This window comes from Crocuta crocuta, unplaced genomic scaffold, assembly GCF_008692635.1.
Source record: "Crocuta crocuta isolate KB4526 unplaced genomic scaffold, BGI_CrCroc_1.0 scaffold296, whole genome shotgun sequence".
Lineage (NCBI taxonomy): Eukaryota > Metazoa > Chordata > Mammalia > Carnivora > Hyaenidae > Crocuta > Crocuta crocuta.
In genome coordinates, this window is record NW_027530504.1 from 125,336 (window position 1) to 132,662 (window position 7,327).

The following is a 7,327-nucleotide window of genomic DNA, read 5'->3' on the forward strand; positions in this document are numbered from 1 at the left end:
GCTTCCAGGGTGGGGCTAGGGCAGAGCGACCGGGATTCTTGACGGGGTCCGGGGAGCTGGCTGAGTGGGGGGAGTGGGGGGCGGAACCCAGCCGGGGGCCCAGCACTGGGTACCTCACTGGGCACAACCTCAGTGACATGCGTTGTTATCCATTCCCATTTTGCAGAGGGAGAGACTGAGGCTCGCAGAGGCCGTGCCCAAGGCCACACTGCCGATAAGGGGACAGAGCCAGGAGTCTGACGCCACTAGCCAGTGGGGTGGCTGGGGGGCTCGATTTGCTTTTGTTGTTTCCGTCGTATCAGCCGAGAAGGGAGACGGCCTTCTGCAGAGGAACCAAACCTCGAAGACCAAAGGAAGTCGTGTTATAAGCGTAGACCCGGGAATTGGGCAGCCCTGGGTTCAAATCCTTGCCCTCAAATTCCTTAACCTTTCTTTTCTTTTTAAAAAAATTTTAAGTTTATTTATTTTGAGAGAGACAAAGACACCATGATTGGTGGAGGGGCAGAGAGAGGGGGGGGACCAAGAATTTCAAGCAGTCAGCACAGAGCCCCGTGCAGGGCTCGAACCCACGAAACCACGAGCTCGTGACCTGAGCCAAAACCAGGAGCCACCCGGGCACCCCACTTTTTTTTAATGTTTATATGTTTATTTATTTTTGAGGGGGGAGGTGCACGCGCACAAGCCGGGGAGGGGCAGAGAGAGAGGGAGACAGAGAATCCAGACAGGCTCCGGGCCCTGGGCTGTCCGCACAGAGCCCGACGCGGGGCTCGAACTCACGAACTGTGAGAACACGACCCAAGCTGGAGTCAGACGGTTAACGAGCTGAGCCCCCCGGGCGCCCCCTTAGCCTTTCCGAGCCTCAGTTCCTTTCTCTGGATGACAGGATGCGGACAGCAACAGGAGCATGTTCCTTGGGAGGTTGCTGTGAGGCTTCGGTGAGACGATAGGGAAAGCATTTAGCGCAGAGCCTGCACTCGGTAAGCACTTCGCGTGGGGGGAAGACTGGCCGCCTCGCGTCGTGGTCACACTCACGGTTTGCGGGCCACATGGACCTGGACTCTGGTCCCCATCATCGCGGCTCTAGGTGTGTGGCCTTCAGTAAGTTACCAGCCTCTCTGAGCCACAGCGTGTGTGTGAAATGCGGGTTGTTGAGCATCACACGCCATCCCTTCTGTAAAGTGCCCGAGCCAGAGCGTGTGCCCCATGGTGGGTGGCCTTGGCTGTCTAGGGAGCCAGCAGCCCCCGGACTTCAGGAAGAGGGAGGTAGAGGCAGGCAGGTGGGGAAGGGAGGCTCCGAAAGACCCGTCCATTTGCCCGAGATGCAAGAGCGAACGTGAGATGGGGGGAAGCCAGGGTAGGGCCCCGACAGCCGCGCCCCGCCCCGCGCGTCCCCGGTCCCGCTCTGTGGGGGCAGCGCCGGAGCAGGGGAGGGGCTGCCGGCCCTGGCGAGGCACTTGTGGGCCTTCCTGCCCAGCCCCCCCGCGCGGCCGCGGGACGGTGCCCGGGTGAGTCCGCGGAGCCCCCCGGAAGCTGCGTGACTCGCCCATGGCCACGCGGCGGGGGCTGGGACGTACGACCAGGCCCGCTGGCCACAGGCTGCTCTTCCCCCTGGGGCGGGGGACGCGGTGGCCTGGGCTTCATCTCAGGTGCGGAGAGCGGTCAGGAAGAGGCCCGGGTCGTTCTCCTGGAGGGTCCCCGCGGGAGGGCTGACTCTCCGGGCACCAGCGTCGCAGGCCCTCTGCCCCTGAGGGTCTGGCCGTGGCTTCCCTGGGCCACCAGCCAGGGACAGGAGGGGTGCGTGTGAGGGGCTGAGGTGGGGTCACTTTTGAGCGTATCCAGGGGCTGGCAGTGCCGCCTGGTGGGAAGAGCGATGCACGGTGTGCTTGGGGTCAGGGCGGGGTCAGGGAAGGGCCCTTCGCCGGTGAAGGCGGCAGCTCAGATACTTGCTTCTAAATGTCTTCCTGGCGTCGTCAAGCCTCTTGAGCTGCGAGAAGACCGGCAAATGGCCATTTCCCATCCACTTGAATAGAGACCCATAACTGAAGCAGCCGCACTTAGAAGCCACAGGCCCTGCCCCCTGGCCTCCCGGGCAGGCAGCCCAGCTCACCTGGCTGGGCCCGGCCGAGGGACCGGGAGGGATGGAATGTGGTCAGGGGAGTGGCCGGACCGAGGAGGGACGCAGCAAGCACCTTGTGACCCGCGGCCGCCGCCACCACCTTCCTTCACTTTTACCACAAACAGTCACCCACAGTGGGGCAGGGGTTGCAGTGGATACTTGGGACCGAGAAGCATGGAGTGTTCTGGGAATCCAGGCCAGGAGGGCTTCTTGGAGGAGGTGATCATTCCCAGCTCTTTGGCTCCCATTGTCAGCCCTGAGCACATGCTGCGTTTTTCAGAGCTCCCATGAGCCATCCTGTACGGGCATGGGGTTGCCTCTCTCCCTGCGTCTGACCCGGGTCCCGACCGTGCGGTTCTGTTACCCACCCCCTCCCCAAGGATCTTCCCCGTGCCCTCACAGCCGTGTTAATCCATTTGTCAACCACTGGCATAACAGAACGGCATCTAACTTTTATTGTTCATTTAAAGACCGCAGGAAGACAGCCTCCTTACACCTCAAACCACGGCGGTTCCTGACTGTGGTTTGCTCTGCCAGGGCAGTGGGGAGGGAGCCATGGAGGGGAAGTCAGATGACCAGCTCTTGGCTGTGCCCCAGAGACACTTGGGNCTCAGGCTCCTCACCCAGGAGTCAGGCAGCACCGGGTCACGGTGACTCTTTCCAGCCCTGAAGTTCTAGGCTATGCTAACATTCAAGCCACTTGAACCTCAGCTGCGTGGTCTAGGTCTTGGCGAACCCAAGTACCACTGAGCATTTATGGTGGGGACTCCACCCCGCTGGTGGCTAGTCACGTGGCAGCGTCTGCACCGCCGCCCCCCCACGGGAGAGCGGATGGAGAGCCACTGTCCCTGCCTCCAAGGTGCCCACAGTCTAGCTGGGAGGTTCTCTCCCCACCTGGGGGTGGGTCACAGGGAAGGTGACATTGCGCTGAATCTCGATGATTGAGTAGCAGGCTGCCCAGCAGATGAAGACGGCAGCGCAGGGAGCGGGAACCGCGTAGACAAAGCGCCTGGAACGGAAGAGCGCCTGGTGCATTCTGGGAGGAGCTGTATCGTAGCTAGGTAGCTGGGGATGAGGCTGGAGAGAGTCAGGGACTGAATGAGAACCAGTGGGAAATGGTGGGCATTAGAAAAGTAACTTGGCACCTAAGAACAGCTTGATTTATCTGGAGATTTTCTCCCCTGGGGGCTGACTGGCTTCCCCGAGGTAACGCCGCACAGTTCCGCATCCCGCACAGCATCCAGCCCTCAGGCGAGTGAGCTCTGTTCTGTACGGGACGCACACCTCACTCGCACCCGGGCCGCGTGCTGCTGCGCCACGCCGGCCGTGGGGTACTGTGTCTTTGTCTCTAGTGGTACCTGGCCACACACCCCAGGGCACATCACTTCATCACGCGGGGCCTCAGTTTCCCTATCTGGAAAATGAGGGCTTGTGCGGGAGGGATGACCACAGAACGCCCCCCTAGACCCAGCACCCTGGCTGCGAGATGGGGAGTTCCGTGTTCCGGGAAGCAGCAGATTCCTGATCCACGGCACTGAGGGGACCGCGGGACGGCTACACTGCCCAACAATTGCTTTCCGTGGCTGTCAGTGAGACACCGCCTGCTCAAAGGACAAGGACCCCAGAGTGGCCCGAGAGGTGGCCTCAGTACAGTAGGGAATTTCGGGTCTTTGACCGGCTCTGGGGGGCTTCAGAGTCTCCCCCAAGATGCAAGACCTCCGGTCCCGGGGGCCGTGACTCGTACTGATTTCTGTGTTGCACTGTGTTGCACTGGCTTTCTTTTTTAAGGTAACAGACACTTGTTTAAAATTTTGAAAACTATAAAAGGGCATAAGGGGATGAATCCCTCTATTCTACTCCTGAACTCATTACTGCATTATATGTTAACTAACTTGAATGTAAATTTAAAAACTGGGGGGGGGGCGGGGGCATAGCGTGAAAAGTGCTCCTTTCTCCTTCCCACCCCTGTCCCCACCAGGCGTCGAGCGCAGAGGCCCATCTCCAGGCATCTCTGGAAACTCCAGTTTCCCTTCCCGGAGGCAACTACTGGTGCACCTTTCTTGGATCTTCTTTAAGAAACAGACTACGGCCATGCTATCCAAGCACACTGGGCTCTATGTGTCTTGTTGCAAATATCATATCACGGCTTTCTGGGCTTTGCATCACGGTGTCCCATCACACACCACTCCCCGAAGTGTGTTTGGTGCTCCCGCCGTCTTGTTAGGGTGGGACCCACCGACGGGCGCGTCGCAGGCCACGAATCTGTGCCCTGGAGGGCTTTGAGCCAAAATCCTGGGGCCCAAGTCTTCATACGCACGGGCGAGGAGCTCCGTAGGCGCCATTTGTAGCGGTGAATCGGCCCGTCCTGCGGCCATCTTGTCTGAAGGTCACCTGGCCGGGCCCTAGAGTCCCATCACCACCTTCCCCCTTGACATTCGGCTGCTGCTCTTCCAGGCCACGGCAGGCCTGCACCAGGGCCCTGGGGGCGTCACTGTTTCACAGCAGACACACGTGTCCGCGGAGGGCGAGGTGGGCTCTGTAAGCCACACGCCTCCGTTGCACCCATCGGCTTTGCTGCTGTAGCACGAAAGCGTCAGTAGATAATGTGTACGTGAATGAGTGTGACCGTGTCCCGAGAAAACCGTTTTAGGGGCGCCCTGGTGGCTCCGTCGGCTAAGCGTCCGACTTCAGCTGAGGTCACTTCATGGTGTGTGAACTCAGACCCCACACCGGGCTCCACGCTGACAGCATGGAGCCTGCTTGGGATTCTCTCTTTGCCTCTCTCTCTTCCCCTCCCCCGCTCACACGCTTTCTCTTTCTCCCAAAATAAATAAATAAAAACTTAAAAAAAACACACCTTTATTTTAAAAAAGCAGGCAGTGGGCCGGGTTTGACTCTTAGGCTGTATTTATTCAACTGCCGGGCACCTCTGTGTCCCAGGCCCCGTAGCAGGCGGGAGGGAGCGCTGGCAGTGGCATCTGAGCTCATCGGTGTGACGGAGAGAGGTGCGGAATCCGCCTGAGAGTGTGGAAGAGGAGTGTCCGACTCGGATGAGGGGCTGCTCGGGTGTGGCTCTCTGGGAGAAGTGACAGTGAAAGCCGACGCCCAGAGTCTTAGCCGAGAGACGGGCTGCAGAGGTTGGCTTCGGGGTGACGAGGCGCTACATCCGTGTCTGATGGAAGGGCAGCGGGGAAGCAGCGGGAGACAGGAGGCTGTCAGGAGCCGGGGGGCCGGGACGAGGTCGGGTCATGGCATGTGAAACAGCCCAGGGACGGGCAGTGGAACGAAACATTTCCATGCCTTTCTCGAATCCTATACCCTGCATATGGGCTCCGACTCATTCCTCAAGGCCTAGCTCGGAAGTCCCTTCATCTTGGGAGCCTCTTGTGGGACAGTTACAGGCTCTTCCTCCAGATTATCTCAACAGCGTGCTGGGGGACACTTGTCACATCAGCGTCTCCCATTGAGGCCTCAGACGACAGGCACAGAGTAAGCACCAATAAATGCTTGCGAAATTAAACTAAACAGCAAAGAGAATTTGCCAGGGTAGATGTGGTCCACGAGCCACACTTTACAGTTGAGAAACTGCGACTCGGAAGGCTGAGCAATTTGGCCAAACAGAATACGTAAACGTCTGCCCAGTCTAGTCATTTCAGCAGAAAAATTGGCTTTCTCTGCCTCTCCACGCCGGACCTCTTTCGCTCGCCTCACGATTCCCTAAATTATTAATCTGCGAGGCAGTTAACCGAGCAGAAGCAAGAGGCACACTTTGTAGGAAGATAAAGCAAAACAAGAGAATTAAGAGGCATTTGGTTTCCAGGGACTCCATTCTCTGGTATTCCAAGTACTAAAGGGGAAATTCAACACCCTTGTTCTAAATCCCAGCCGGAGCCGTGTCGCCAAGACCATCCTGGCGGGCGGCTAGGCCGTGGGTCTGGACAAGTGCCTGGAATTCTTGGAGAACCCAGGTCGTGAGGCTGTCAGAGCCCGCGTCTGGCGTGCTCCAGCAGCTGGGCTGGGGATTCTCTCGGCTCCGTTTATCGCAGCCTATTTTTAGAGGGCTGTTCAAGCTGGGGTGGGAGTTTTCTACCACCTCCAACTGGACTTTCAGCCTACCCCCTCCTCGTCCCTCCTCCCCCGGCCAGGACGCTGGATGTGGTAGCAGTCTCTGAGCAGCGGGTCTGTCTTCTCCTTCCGGGACCCTTGCGTGGAGGTCCTTTTGTCCATCTTCCTGACTCCATCCATCTTTCTGATTCCGACCATCCTGGTGGGTGGGAGGTGGTAGCTATTGTGGTCTGGATTGGCGTTTCCCTGATGACGGGTGATGCTCAGCCTCTTTTCATGTGTTTATTGGCCCTTCGTATATCTTCTCGGGAGAAATGCCTATTCAGATCCTTCGTCCAGGTTTTAAGTCAGGTTATTTGCCTTTTTGTTGTTGAGTTGCAAGAGTTCTTTATGTGGCATGGATACTAGACCCTTATCAGATATGTGATTTGCAAATATTTTCTCCCGTTCTGAGTCTTTATTTTCAGTGTCGCAAAGACAACATCAGAGGCGAAGAGAAGATATGTGGAGATGGGCCGCGAGGGGTGCTGGGTTCCCACCCAGCCTGCTGCCTGGGGCCCTGCTGCACTCACCTGGATCCTGGGGTGGCCTTTCGTGAGCTGCACGCTGGGCCCGCCCGGGCCTGGTCCTTCACTGTCCCCACCCCACCCCACTGTCCCCATCTGGGAATAACACTCATCCTCAGGCTTTTTGCACCACCACCCCCAAATGAAAGCTTCAGAAAGGCAGGAGATGATGTCCCTGCATCAGTGGCTTCCTGCAGCTCCCGGACTCCGCACAGCTGCCAGCTGCCTGGCCTCCAGGAGGTGGATCCGCAGGTGGGGCAGGTGGGGTTTTGACTGTGTCTGTGACCACATGTAGGCATCCCACAGGTGTGGGTGCTGGGCGCTGTGCTTGCCTTCGTGAAGCCCAAGGACCCGTAATAAGTAAATATGCAAACTGAGAACAGCCATGACTGCTCGCAGTAGGGAGGCTGAGCAGCCTGGAAGAGGAAGCGAAGGAAAGAAAGCCTCTTAGCATTAACCCAGTTAAGGTAAGCCTCAGTTGCCTTTCCCAGAAAATGGGGCCACTCATAGCTCCACCTCCATCACAGTGTCTTGAGAAGCAAATGTAGGGCAAGAGCTCCCATAGCGAGTTGGGATTACC